Source organism: Mya arenaria, chromosome 17 (assembly GCF_026914265.1).
Source record: "Mya arenaria isolate MELC-2E11 chromosome 17, ASM2691426v1".
In the NCBI taxonomy this organism is placed as follows: Eukaryota; Metazoa; Mollusca; class Bivalvia; order Myida; family Myidae; genus Mya; species Mya arenaria.
The window spans coordinates 19,378,333-19,394,185 of record NC_069138.1 but is presented as its reverse complement, the minus strand read 5'-3'; the positions used below and the strand labels follow the sequence as shown (position 1 = coordinate 19,394,185).

Below are 15,853 nucleotides of genomic sequence, written 5' to 3'. Positions count from 1 at the left end.
AACACTTTCTAATTCAGTTTTGGGAGATAAAAACAGGCTAATGGAACTTAACATTTTCAATAGTAAAACTATCATCTACATCACATGACTTCTTGAAAGATCTTGTCAAATACAAATCCATTTCATAATATCAAAAAAAATAACAAATATTGGCAACATTTTGTAACATTCGAATTTGATTTGAATAATGTTCATATTTGATTTCAAGAACGTTCTGGACTGATAGAATTAATATGTCAAACAAGACACTGCAAGCTTTTGTCGCTGCTGCCCAGTTCCTCGGTCAATCGCAGTACAGAGCTCAAATATATTTTAAATAGCCTGAGTGATGGAACAAGTTGTTTTTTTCATGAGCAATTGTACCAAGTTCTATGTGAATAACTTAACCATTCTTGAGAACACCAGAAACAATACAAGTGCCAAATAAGTTAAGAAAATTCATATCTGACAAGATATTTCAAATGTTTCAAAGAACTGGATGCAATCATGCTGAAAATAGAAGATCTCGGATATTAACCCTCCTCCATCCAAAAGCCACATCCTAAAACAACATATGAAACGGTTATTTTGTTTTCCATCGAAAAAAAAAGAATGCAAAAAATTGTATACATCATTTATTTGAATAACTATTTATTAATCCTGCTACCTTATAAAAGACTTTCTGTTGCGAAATCACCATGGAGAAAACAATAAACTAGGTAAGATACACTATTGTTTACAGCTAAGAAATAGGAGTTCTTTCAATCTGAAATTCCTGAATTCCTACTTTTTCATTGGATATTAACAGAAACCTTGTACGTATCGTTGACTTTCCAAAACATGTCCTGACATGAGCACAATAGTAATTATATTCAGCATAAGGACAACTTAAAGTCACACTTCTTGCTTACATCATTTTTGTGAAAACATCACCTTTTAATGGGACCTATAGTTCAGCCCGATAAAGATAAACAAATCATCTACACTAACTGTACCTTGTTTTCTGTGAGCCAGGCATGGAAGGCATTGGCAGCCTCAGCAAACTGCTTGCGGAGCTGGTCATTTTCTTCCTGGCGCTGTTGTTCATTAGCAAGGTCAACGTCTCTCTCCTGATACATATCAAAAATAAAACTGTAAATTGCTTTCAATTTGCGGGGTACATTTTTACATTTTTTTATTTAAATCTTCAAGTACATATACTTAAAATTTAAAATATAAAAAAATGAATAGTCATGTAAATGAATAGTCATGTTTTCTATTCCATATTTCATAAACTCTATTTTTTATGAGGCCAAACCTAAATGCTTTTCTGCACGTAAGTGAACAGAGTGTTATTTTTTCATTTAAATTCTAAATGTTTTGTGAGGCCCTACCTTGATGATTTTTGCAGATAATTTCATGTGTCCTGCAGGGCCTCCATCGTGAACCAGGTGTAGGTGTTGGGTCCCACATTGAAGCTCTTGATCTCTTTGTCAATGTCAGCTTACTGGTTTGAAGTCTTGGGCTGCTTTCAGGAATGCCTTGAATTGTTCATTGTGATAAGTGTTTACATGTCCTTTAATTACATATAATAATATACCAAATATCATAAACATAAAAAAATCAGTTTAAGGGTTTTAAAACTCTAATTTCTGACTACAGGTGTTAAATGTTTAAAAACTCTTTGTCATAAGATAAAAACCAGGATATTTCCCCAATATTTAAAAAGGATTGTTCATAAAATTAAGTAAACAAGACTATTTCTATATTATATTATATATTCAATAAAAAGGTGTTACTGGACTTTCCAATTTGTTCAGTAATGCATCAAACCGCACTCTTTAACGAAGTCAAAGCTCCACTTACCCTGATTTCCTCTACCAAGTTGCATGTTACATGGTCGGCCAGGACCTACTCAGCGTTTTCGAACAAGGAGTACTTTTTTCTATAATTTAACATGGTCTGTATGCCTTCCTCTCTAAGGCTTGAAGGTCAGCATCGAACGTGTCCTAGAATGGGTTAAAATACTTTATATTTGGTGCCTGTATAATTTACTGCAGGATGATGAAATAATACGGCTTAAAGGTTAAATGTCCATATTGAAATAGTATGATTTGATATATATTTAAAGATGTTCCATACTTTATATCTTAACATTAGCCTAGTATTTGTAACAAAACTTAATGTTCATATTGTATAACACGTAAGGGGTTATAGCGATATTGTTTATTTCAATATTTTGAGCTCTGATTAGATAAGCATCATCAACTATTTTAAACAAACGTCTATGGTCAATAACCTTTTGTTAACAATGTTAATAAAGCTTTAAAACATGTTAGTGATGAATATAGATTTGAATTGTTAAGATCAATCCTTTAACCATACAAGTATGTATTTCGACATTAACAAAGTTCAGCAACTTTCGTATCAAATTAATGAATAATAGTAGAATCTCATGAAATATTGGATGCATTTGATAACTGCATATAGCAAAACACATTACAAGCTTTGCCAGTAAACTGATGGATATTTTAAAAGCATTCAACGTGATCAGTAAAATGAGGTGTATGTCTTGCAGCTACAGTGATAAAACCTGATATTGTGAACAGCGAAATAAAAAAATGCAGGTTATAGCAAAAACTGTCCGAATTGAATCATACAGAGAACTATTTACGTGTATGATTTTTTGCGTAAGATAAAAAAACATGGATATTTATCGACGCATGACTTTCAAAACTGGCGAATGCTTGTTTTTATTTCTGAAAACAAACTATCGAGCTATTGAGGATGTGATGTCCGTTATTGAAAACAGCTTTGTTAAAATAAATACCATTTATTAACGTTCCACCGTCTTAAAATAGTTCCGCCCTAAGAATTAATTATTCTGTAGAAACTGCCATTTCGTCGTTATGCGTTTATACCACACAATGTCAATCCATTGACTGTAGCTACAAATATATAGTTCGTCTGGGAAACGGTGCATTGATTGTGATTGTGCAACTGCTCACACATTTGAATCATTAAGAATAATGTTTTTGGGGAAAATAAGTCTGAAAGCAAAAACTGTGTTCAAATTATTGAATAAGGTAGTTTGAAATCGGGATTGGATATATTCGATGTTTGTGCTTCCCATTGCATTTCTTAAGAGCTGCGTTTGGTAAAGCAAGCAAATAATATAGTTGCTGACAAATTGAGTAAGATAGTGGATTATGATGACTATTTGATCACTTGAATACATTAACGAGTTACATAGACCTCATGTTGTCAATCGTTCTACTTACGATTCAAATAGGAAATTGCCTCGTTTAAATTCCCGTGTTTGAACACCGGATAAAGAAGTGGTTGATGCTTTTATCGGTTCATTGGAATAAGGAAGGTAATTCATTTGTTCCACCAGTTTACCTCATTTACAAAACATTGAATTTTCATTTTGGAGAGGAATTGGTAATTTAGTTGAATCTTAAAATCCGTTGTTTCTTTTGTTCTCTCTGATAATTCACTTTTTTATCTTTCATACAGGACGTATTACTTCTTACAGAGTAGATGTTTAAACAATGTTGTTTTTCCCTAAGATTCGAAAGTGATGAAACTGTTTTACGTAAAGAGAGAACTAGTTGTGCAATATGGGGATAATTGCAACTGAAAATAGGATTTGAATGTTGCTGTGGTTTTTTTTTCAATCTCATAGTATGTTGAGATACAATAAGTGTGTACATTTGTTTTAAGGTTTTCACACTTTTCAGAATGTCATATGATTTTGTGTTAAATACTACTGTATGAGTTTGTTGTTTACATAAATTGTTTAAAGATGTCTTATCTGATGTTAATACACAAGCTGCAGGACAGTTCTCAGGTTCAGTGAATGTGTGTTTACGGGTGACGAAAAATCTAGTTCTTGACATTTTGTTCATCTTCAAGACGTTAAGTAAGTGGTGTAAATTTTCATCTCTAGACTACCAGCTTCACAAACTACTTTTTACGCCTATGAAGGTGGTTATGTTGTTTCCAGTACTATTTATCTACACAACACTGTTTGGCTTAAAGCTGCACTCTCACAGATTGAACGTTTTGCGAAAATGCATGGACACCAGTTACTTTAGACTGCTCACATAAAAATAGATCGCAGATTTTTATATTTTAAAGTTATAAGTTCAAAATTTGATGTTTTATGCATTCTTCTTAAACCGTTGGTAACGGTTTAAGCCATAAAACATTAATTTTCGAACGGAAATATGAAAATCTGCTATGTGATCTTTTGTCAGCAATCTTTAATGGTTTGCAGTTATTTACGCAGAGAATTGCTCTTTCCAAGACAGAAAAATAAAAAGTTGTCAAAACATTCTGTGAGAGTGCAGCTTTAAGATTTGTCTTCAAGGTTGAATATGAATGATTGTAAAACAAGAAAATGAAAAAAACTCTTCAACTCTGCCGTATTGTGAAATTGAATTGTTTGTATTTTTATTCCGTCTTGACATTAGGGTTATGTTTATGAGACACTGAATTGGTCAACGTAAAGTTTTCTTGTGATTAATTTTGTGTCTTGGATTGTTTCAGCAGCCGTTTGCTTGTTTTTCAATTGGGGCTGTTTTGTAGTAAAAAGGCGGGGTGAATGTTTATATGAATTATATAATAAAAACAACTGTGGTCTCAAGCCCGTTCGTAATCATTGCTCATCTTATTGCATTCAACAAGAAGGTTAGATCAATATTCAAGCGGTAAATTAGGAAACTTTTATGAGGCCACTATGCCAAACTATTTGACTTTTTGACTGGGATTGTTTTTCCCACGAAGCTCGATATAACCTAAGATTGTCACAATTTGCACTCAGGACAACCCCCCCCCCCCCCACCAAGAAAAAAAACGTGTTCAATAATGAAACTTGTAAGTCAGTCGGTCAAAAAAGAAATGCATACAAAAGGTTCAGACGCATGGAAATGTCCACAATTGGCGAAGTTATAGGAAGATACGCAACTATCTTGTTACAACTGCTTAACAAAAGCATCATAATTTACGTGTTTCGAAACTTAGGCTCACTTCAACAATATTTCGGAAAAAAAACAGTGCGTCGTCTTATATTGCTCTATGTACACGGTTTCAATATCTACTGGAAACACTAAAGGTTTAATTTTTGGGCTTATTCTCTTCCATATCAATATCAATGATATTGTTTGTGAAATAAATCACTGATCCTTTTTTTTTTTGCAAATGAAACTACCCTTAACAGCATTGCCAATGACCCTGTAATTGCTGCTCAGCAACTAAATTGTGACATGGAAAAGATCCAAATGTGTGATGAAAGGTGGCTTGTATCAATCAACCAAGCGAAATTCAAATAACTTTTCATCTCTTAAACGACAAACAGCCAGTCATATCCATCTATCCATATGGATAAGGTTTACAAAGTGGGAGTTACAACTCACAAGCATCTTGGCGGCACATTTTCTAGTGCTCGCCCCATGAATAAACAAATTCTGTCCGTCTAAACCAAGGCCTGGCAACGTATTTTCCTTCTCCAGATCGGTCATTGGTTAAAATGTTCAAAATGTATCAATGATAATGTTAAGCAAGCAGAATTTTGGGCAATGCGAATTATATCCGGAACAACACGACTTGATTCCATTTCCAATCTGCATTTCGAAACAGGACCCGAATCTCTAAAGAAAGGAAGGCGGAATTATATACTTACGCTTTTCTACAAAATGTTATTTTACTTTACTTAAGACCTCGTTTATCTTGTTATCATTTGTAATTTTTCATCCTTAATCTATCAGTTGTCGATTTCCTTTCATCCATCTACAACATTCTGATGGAATGCACTACCGACAACAGTTTAATCTTCAACAACCTTTCCTCCCTTCAAGTAAAGAGTACAACATCAGTTCAACAATTTTCCTACAAAATTGAAAGCTAATTGAAACTCATGCAAGGCTGCGATTGCACGTTAGTAATTCTGAGAAACATTTGTCCATTACAGCTATTGCCAATTACGCCGGTTTTCAATGTTGAGACTTTGAGGACGCCCCCATCCATTTTTTTTACTTGTCCGCTTTTACTTGGAAACATCACCGATTAGACCAGTAGTTACTGATATAAAGTCTTTGTCACTTCAACAAACTTCTGTTTGGATTATAAAAAGCGACGTACCGGTCCACCAGAACTATATTCAGCAAGATTCAGCACTTACTTCTTAAAACTAAACAAATCAGATATAATTTCATATACATTATAGCAAACATGATTCTTCTACTGACTCAGCCTGTCCACGACCCCTCCTCCCCACACCCTCCACCCATGTTTCTTTTTCTTCCGTACTTCCAACGCATATTACTACTTCATACATCCGTCGTAAATCTTCAAACATTTCGCAAGAGTGAAAGACGAGAGACATAGTACACAAGCTATGGTTGGCTTCATATGAGGCACGAAACGATTCAATGTCAGTTGGATAGCCTGATATCATATTTTACAGACCTTTTGTTCTCGAGGCGACCCAATAACTTGACTAATTGAGTAATGTTAAATATAACATAAACGTCCTCCTGTCATTTGAAGGTTTATCAAATTTTAAAAAGGTACAATTTAGAATGGTGTAGCCGTTAATAAATGGATATTTTAACCCTGTAAGCAATATTACGGTATGTATATATTACTATGTTATCCTTAAATATACAGTGTTATTCTTTTCGCTCAGTTCATTAGTCACACTGTGTTTTATGAAAACCCAGCTGATAGAAAGGCCTTCACTTCTGGTATTCACAATAATAAGACATTGAAATGTTAATATAAGTTAATATCGCTCTTTTCACATTTATAGTTATAGCAAAATAATTCACGCAGAATAGATATAAGAAAAATAGTCAAATGTAAATATCGAACATTGACTGTGCATCGCAACATACCGGCCCGGCATGTATTGCTCTTAGTATCACTATCGTCTGTGCTTATATAGCGAGTCTTGCAAAAAGTGATCCTCACGTAACCGAAATTAGCTGATTTAGAGCTCTTTACGTCCAATCTTGAAAGGTTTTTGACTACTCTTTTCTGAGAAATTTCGTGTGTCCGGGCATCACATCCGGAATGGCCAAGCGTTTTCGGTGTCATACTTTGTGATGTCTTGTGCACCTCTGGCTTCATCGGAGTCTTCTATGCGGGTCTTTGAATGCTGCAAGCTGTACTATCCCGCTTGTGATGTAATAGGTATGAGTTCGCAATGGCCATTGATCGAAGTACCACTGCCCGCATGCGTCTATAAAATGCGTGTTCATGGTACTCGAATTTCAAGATGACCATATAAAACGCACCCTTGTCTGAAACGTTTGCTGTTTTTCCCTCAAAAGTGTCATTTTCGTTTTTAAACATATTTTTTAAAGATATAGAGAAGTTCATATGCTTCTGGAAGAGCTGCTGCAGTAGATTTAGTACGCCTTAAAGGCAGAATTTGTGGGCGCGTGACTGGACTGGACACTTTAGTGGTTTCGTTGAAATTTCCTCTTGAAGGGCTGCTGCGTCACTGTAAATGACTTCAGGAATACTAGTAGTTTTTTTATGTAAGAGAGAGACTGAGGTTTTGTTTGTACGTTTGCCTCTTGAACAGCCGCTTAGGCTCTTTTGCCATTCAAACCATTTTCAAAAGTCGGATGACTTAGTCATCGTTTTTGTGGTTTTAATGTTTACTCAAATCATTTTCGTAATATTGTTAAACACCGACAGGTTTAACTAGATAATTATAAACTATTCAATAACTTAGATTTTAATCGTAAGTATTAACTCGGTGCAATTTCAGGTATACCTATAATATCAGCGGTGATCGGTGTCAGGTTTATTTTTGCATTGATTGATTTGACAATTCTAGATAATGAACAACTAATGCGGTCATTTGAATACCCGAATTAGATTTTAAATGTTTTATTGTTTTACTACCTAGGACTAGGACTACCTAAACCGGACAGACACTAGATGACGATGGTCTAAATAATACTCTGCACTATATCAGGAAGAACAAGCATTAACACGAAATGGCAGGACAAAATCACGGACTATAAAATCATAGTAGTAGAAAGATATCACTGGACTTTGTCGAGACGCAAAACTGCAGTTTCACTGTAGTAATCTTAAGGATAATGTGTTTATTAAAAATATTGTCCATTACCCCAACTTAAGATGTTGAGATATTGAGGACACTCCCCCCCCCCGCCATTTTTTACTTTACCTGTCCTCTATATTTTACTCAGAAACATCACCGATTCGACCAGTAGTTATCCGCTATCAGGTTTTTGTCACTTAAACATTCTACTGTTTGGATGAAAAGAAGCCACGTACCAGACCATCACAACTATATTTAGCTTTCAGGATTCCCTTGTCAAACAAAACATATCATATATAATGTTTAATAAAATTCGAGTAAACATGATTCTACCACTGGCTAAGCCTGTCCTCGCCCACTCCTGCCCCTCCACCCATGTTGTTTTTCTTCCTTACGTCCAACGCATATTACATTTTACTTTTTCATAACTTGTCTTATTACGAATGTAAATCATATCTTTAACTTTGTATATCTTGAAAATGTATATAATAAATATGCTTAAAGTAAACCAAAGAACCTTTGCGAAATAAAGTTAAACTAGCTATGGTTGCACATGAGGAAAGAAACGTTTTAATCTTAGTTGAATAGCATACTATCATATTTCACAGAGTGAATGTTTTGAGTGGTTAAGTATTGCACAATACTACATAAACTTTCTCCTGGGATTTGAAGTATTGTAGGTTTATCAAGTAAAATTTTCAGAACGTAAATTTGAGAATGAGTTCACATACCTTTAGAAATGCCTAAAACATGTGTTAGCAAACTAGATGTTTAATGAAAATAGCGTGGATATTGTCATCCTGCAATTACTACCACGGTATGTTTATGTTTCATTGTAATCCTATAATATACGATGTTCTCCTTCTCGCTTAATTCTTTAGTTAACATGTGCTTTATGAAAACCCTGCTAATGGAAAATCTTTCCTATGCGTATCCACAAAATGTTGACATGAGTTAATATCGTTCGTTACACATTCATAGTTCTGCATGGTTATTCGCGCAGAATAATTATAAATATAAAACGCAGTCAAATGAAGCTATTGAATATTGAGAATATCTCAACTTACCGGCTCAGCATTTATAGCAGCACTGATAACAACTTCTGTCAGCGTTTATATAGCAACGCTTGCAATAAATTATGCTGACGGCATCAACGTAAACTGGCTTGGAGCATTCCACTGCCAATCTCAAAGAGTTTTCGACTACTCCTTTCTGAGACAATTTGTTTTCCCGTCCATCGCACTCGATATGCAAGAGCGCTTTCGGAGACATTTAGTGTGATATCGAGTGTTTCTCCGGCTACAGTCTTATATATTGGTCCTCAAATGATGCATGCTGTGTAAGCTCGCTTGCGATGTAATAAGAATGAGTTCGAAATGTACATTGATAGTTAGCATTAAATGTTCATTTGATTGCCCGCATAATGTTAGAGGTGTTCTTTAACCTTGATTTTGGTAGACTATGAAATAAATCAAAGTTTTGGAAACATTTTAATTTAAACAAAAACTATTATCATACCTTTCAGACAAAATTATTTCAAAAACAAAAAAGTTTAATCCAAAATAGGAACAAACACAAGAACGTGTACCTATGTTGTTTTAAGCTCAGAAAACTCTATACTTATATCATGTTTCGAACATCCAATCTTTCTATCTGTGCATAATGCAAACAAATGCGTTTCTAAACGATCAGTGTGAATAACATGTTTGTTTTAAACATGCACTCTTACTCCCAAAATAGATTTACCACAATTAATGCTATTGTTTTAATATTCCCAACAGGATGAATAAATGTCGAAAACAATGGTTCTTATGAGGGAAACCGAGTTTAATTTTAAAATAATGCGCATAAAACATGGTATTTCTACCGTACAAGACTAAAGTAGACAGTAGTAAATCTTTAAGCATTCAATCATTTAATATTTTTGTGCTTTCTACTTTTAAATACATGGTAATACTCTTTATAATTAAAATTAGTATCATTATTTTCCATACATACATGATTTAGTAAGAAGTTAAAGGTTTATCAGTCAAAAATGATGTTTTTATACAACTGTTTGTAATGATTTTAAATAAGAGTGTCACTTTAAGGTTCTGAAAACGAAGTAGCATGTTCGTATGCAAGAAGTATGCTGTAATCGTATACGATCATCCTGAAATATTATTAAGCCGTGTATTATTTTCTTGTTGTTAAATGTTGTGTTTGATATGTTTTAAAAAAGAACGCAAATTGTCGATGTTCATAATTTAATCATCAGCACAGTCGGATGACCCCTTATATGTTTATATAACATAGATGAAGTGTATTCAAATTATTATTTCGTTAAGTGCTTTAAATATAGTGAATATACATATCATGAAATATTCCAATGTTTATTATCTAATAATGCATCACAATAACGGAAAACTTACTCAGATATGCTAATACAGTCAGTATGTACATTGTTGAGTGATTGGTTTATATAATTAAACAGTGATTATGTGTCATTATTTTGTAAGTGATGATACTATTACCATCAATATGTCCTGAGTTATTTTTATGAACACTGATAATATACTTGCAATAATGTTTATCAGATTATCCTATATTTTACCACACTCTAATCAGGGTATGTTTTGTATTCAAACATTTGTTCAGATCTTCAGCATTTTCATTGTTGATGTTTTCTTCAAGCATACTACCATATCGACTGCACCGGCTAGCGTTACTGTGGAAAACACACGTTTTACGTTTCATTCCATGATGATCATATTAATTATAAAACAATTATCCTTAATCATATTATGGTTCCGCTGTACAACGATGTTTTGAACAATATGGGCTATTAAAATATCATAATAAAAATACGGTTTGAAATATTAGTCTGAATACTACAATGGTTTCATTATAGATATTTATTCAGCATGGTTATGTTATAAACTCAGTTTGAGTTCTACTATCAGAATAATAACAGTTGAATAACAGGGGATCATTTGTCACACATCTTGTTTGAAGTCGAAGATCTGATGCGGGCCGCCAATAGTGCCACTAGAAAAGCGGTTGCTAGTTGGTCAGAATGATTTTAACAGAGCAGCTGCGGGTGAAAGGGTTTCTCTAGTAAAGCGGCAGCGGACTGTTAAAATTTTCTTTGGCTGCGGTTTGGTGATGGTGTTACGTTCGGTACTCTGCAAATGGGCAAGGGAGAGCTGGTTCAGGTGGACAGAGAGTGAAGCTTGTTAAATAGAATAGTTGTTTTTGTACTCGACGACAATGTCACCAACACTATAGATACCCCGGTGTTTGCATATACAGAAATGATTTAATTATATATGTCCAGCAGCATATCCAAGAGTTAACCTATTTTCTTTACTGACGACTTTTGCCGGTTTCTGAAATCTTGGAAGAAAACTTGGCAGACACCATTGAGTGAATTCACACACAATTATATTAAAACATGAAAGCTGCCATGACGGTTTAAATGTTTGATTCGTCTTATTCGAATTATCCGTCCCGTCTCTCCACATCTATACGAAATTCGACGTGCTTTTTTAACTACTTACTTCGACGCGACAGTTCTCTTTGTCTTCAAGCCATATTTATTTATAAAAAAAAAATACAATTTGCAGTATACCACCATGCAAAAATTAGATAAAACTATTTGGAAACGTCTTTCAAATTACGACAGCATCCGTTTGCGTCAAGTTTTGAAATAGTTGACTCACCGCTTTCTCAAACCTTGCAATGTCCATGCTAAGGTAGCCTACCTTGTAGAAGTCCTTGATATCCAAATTTTCAAATTGTTCATGTTTAGAATATTCTAAACATGAGTGTAAACCATATATTTACACATTTTGATCCACATTTTTGTTTCTGACATTCAAACTGATGTCAATACTTTTAGATACAATTAATAATTTACAAATATGAACAGGCTGAATGGTACAATATATCAACGCGCTTACAATACAAATTACCTTGAAGTGCCTGAAAGTCAAAGTCATGTTGCCTTCTACTCAATGTTAGCTATGCTCATATTGCAGATGTCCGACATGGTCCTGTTTGATCTTAAACGACCAGAAGACATATGTGCTGGATAGTTCAGCTTCTGCTACCTGAAGACATATGTGCTGGATAGTTCATTTGGTATGCACATAATATATTCACGCAAATTTTCCTTCAGTCGCTCGTAGGTCAGGAATTTGATTGATGACACTGTTTGTCTGTGGGGCGTGGAATTAAGACTTTAGTATATAGAGTATGAATCTTAGTTAAGTTCTGGTCTAAATTGTTTGAGTAAGAGTCATAAACTGTTTATAGCATTTCAGGATTAAGGTCGAATGTATTATTAGTAGAAGTAATACATTCTGCAACCCATGTTTAATCTGATAAAATGATCTAATATGAGACGTTCCATTTTAGCACTATAACTAAAAAAGAAATTATTAAAATATGATTTAAATGCTCAGGTTATAAATTGAGTCAAGCCTGGTGATTGATACCAGACTAAGATAAAGAATGTGATTTTATGCAAATTGTCTATCCAATCTTTACGACAGAATGTCTGACGTTATGCAATCGTAATTCACTTTTTGTAGCTCAAAAAGGGTGAGCAAACATCCATTGACTTTGAATACACATAAATAGCTTATTTATAACCTGCGTATTCATTTCAGAAGATTAAGTGAAACTCAAAATGGCGACAGGAGGAGGACCATCTATAGAAGAAGAAGAACAAAACTTCACACGAATACAAAGAGCGCTGTCGGACTGTGGTATTGCTGTGCTTAAGGAGCTGTTCTTGCAGAGAGTTCGTGATCTCTCACCTCGAAACCAACCAAATGGATGTTGGACAGTTGATGGGTTTTTGAATGAAAATATGAACATAATTATGCGTTCTATTGGAAATGACAAACACAAGAAGAGCATATTGTACCCTTTCGGACAAAAGACAGACTTAGACAAATGGGATATTCGACTCTTTGCCCTTGTTCTTCTTGAGTCATGTGGTATCTCAACAGTAGGTGGTACACTTCGCCATGATATAACAAACTTATGCAACCTTAGTAATAAGATGTCCTATATACATCCCAAATTATCGGCAGGGATTTATAATGGCTACCTTGGACGTGTTCGTGGTTCAATCAACCGTATATGTGTTTTTTTGAACATTAACACAATTCGTGAACGAAACATTAGATAAGTATGAGAGTTTAACACATGCGTATCCAAATGGCATGTTGAAAGAACATTTGAAAAACATCGACATCGTTTCTGATGGTAAGCTTATGAATGCAGTTCAATGAATAATAAAGTATTCGTTTGGATAATGTGTGTTCATCTAAGTCATTAAGGTATTCAAAAGTGATTGTTACTGCGTATAGGACATGACCTGCTGTTTGACATTAACGAATATAACCAAACACGTTGAGCATTTTCCTGTTCACAGAATGCATTATTATTCAATGGCTATTTACATATATGGTTGGGATGGTTTCTGTTAAATAATTGTACGAGAGAGTAAGTCTTGAAATTACTTTTTGCATTAAGTAAATGGCCATTGTTGCAGTAAGTTAGAGAAATAAAACTTGCACGGACGGATTCAGGATTGGCGTAAGCGGCGAGGGGGCAGTAACTTGGGTCGCATCCCAAACCGATACATGTATTGTTGACATTTTAAATGGAGTTTGAAAGAATTTTTTTTATATTTATCTAAAATGGTTTGGGTGTCTTCTTTGTGTTTTCAATCCGTCTTAACTATTGTAAATCACAGTTCAACTTGGACAAAGAGGTTGGTGGGACTAAGAATATTGCAAGTTTATGTGTATAAGTACTTTTGGGTTATATAAGGGTCCAGTGTGGCCAAGGTAAAGATCATCTATAATACAAGTAGAAGTTTTAGTAAAAACCTTCAGAAAATAATGTTTGGATGAAACTTGAAAATGTACCCTGGTTAAGATAGAGAAAGCTCTTTTTAAAGTTTAAAATTGTTAAAAAAATGTTGATACGTAGACTTAACGAGTAATGATACTTATGAATATTTATTAAAGAGGTTATGACGCATACTCATTTAAAATTACCGTCCGCTCCGAGACAGATTGATAATAGCTATCACGTGTTTCCGATCTGGATAGAAGAGATCAGACTCGAGGGCACACGCGTAGTCCGATGACGAGTATTTTTTTATATCCGGCCTTGTAAAACATGATTGATGATTTTTCTTGCGTTACCAAATTATTAATTTGTGGAAAATTGACGAAGAAAACGTCTTTCGTGTACGTTTCATCATAAAGCGCATGCAACGCTATTTACTGCCGTCTTGAGGTGTAGTAATTATAGATCACTGTTAACTTAAAAAAAATCCTCTTAAAATCGCGATTTGTGTACTTTTTAATTAAAGTCTTGCATACGTATATTAATAGAATTTCGCTTTATTGAAATGACATAATGTACATTTCATTAACCATACAATAAAAAAGTGGCGCGTTCTTGTGCGTGACACATACGGCATACCGGTTGCCAGATGGAATTTGGCAACATCATTGTTAATGCGTATCCAGTGTGCAAGAAATTTCCATAACTCCACTCAATCTGTAATGGAAATAATTTATTAACTTTGACATTTAATTTTTAAAAACACTTCGTATAAAACTAAAAACTGAGATTGCTATCTATATTAATAATTTGAGTAACGAATAATTTACACGATAATTTGATAAGATAGTACACTCAAGCAAACACTTGTGACGATCTACATTGATTGGTTGCATTTTGTTTGACCGTCATTGTTGCTAAAATCGGCAATGCTATTTGTAATAAATATCAACGAAGAAAACCTAGTGGGTTTATAAAACATGATTGATTTTGGGTTGCCAATTTGGGTTTTAAACGCTTAACGATATACTGTTGACACACCTGAATTTATTTTTCAGCTCCAAAGCATCATGCTCACACAGAACTGTTTTAAAAGATAAAACATTTATAGCCATCATAAGAAGGCTCGATAAATGTGATGTCAATTTTTTGAGTCAGATTTTGTTTTCACGGCGGTGCAATCCTCGGTGGTGTCGTTGCGTTGCGTTTCAGAGCGACAACTTTTGAATAACATGTTGCAGAGTCTTCAAATTATGGACTGCTCACTGGTCTTTGTTTTTTTTCAGTATATTTCCGATATTTACTTGGGGAACTAATGTCAAGGTTTATTGACCTTTGCATCCCTGAAAGGCGAAAACTCCAATTTGTTGAATTCTAGTTTGACTATTAACTAAATGTTCTCCTCTTACTTCTTTTTACCAGACGACCTAGCAGTAATAGGACCTTTGGAACTATTAGAACAACTTATCACTGATACTGAAATTCAAATGCCAGGTATGATTGTTGGTATTACTACTAATGCATTGATGCTACATTAGGTAATGTTATAATAACCACGTTCGGTTACTTCTCAATTCTTTGAAACAGGGGGTTTTTTTCTAAAAGAGGGGACGGGGCCTGGGGCCTTTGAGAAGGGGAAAAATTTGCGGCGTTTTAGTACAAAAGGGGAAAAATGTGCATGTTCATTTTTTTATTTTACTATCATACCTCTTATAATATTTGTTTGTTTGATTACAAGTCCACAGATCTCTTTTTTCCTGTTCTTAAACTCCTCCATTAAATTAGCTTCAGCACTACTTTTAGTTTTTTTTTATTTGGTGGGTAGATTACATACACGTAATCAGGCTTGCTATTACGTCGTGAAAATGCCAAAATTTTACAGCTAAAAGAAAAGACTGTCTAGTCTCCTGCGAATTAGGAAATGATTTAATAGAAGAGTTTATTTTCACAAAAAATATCAAT

The 15,853-nt window shown here is 34.2% G+C and overlaps 1 long non-coding RNA gene across 1 annotated transcript; it reads left to right on the top strand.

The window, feature by feature from the left end:
* The first annotated feature begins 8,720 nt into the window (after positions 1–8,720).
* On the top strand, positions 8,721–13,618 carry LOC128224794 (uncharacterized). Its single transcript, XR_008259546.1, has 3 exons — positions 8,721–8,858; positions 12,061–12,163; positions 12,694–13,618. It is a non-coding gene; the product is annotated as an uncharacterized LOC128224794 (long non-coding RNA).
* Positions 13,619–15,853: the final 2,235 nt, after the last annotated feature.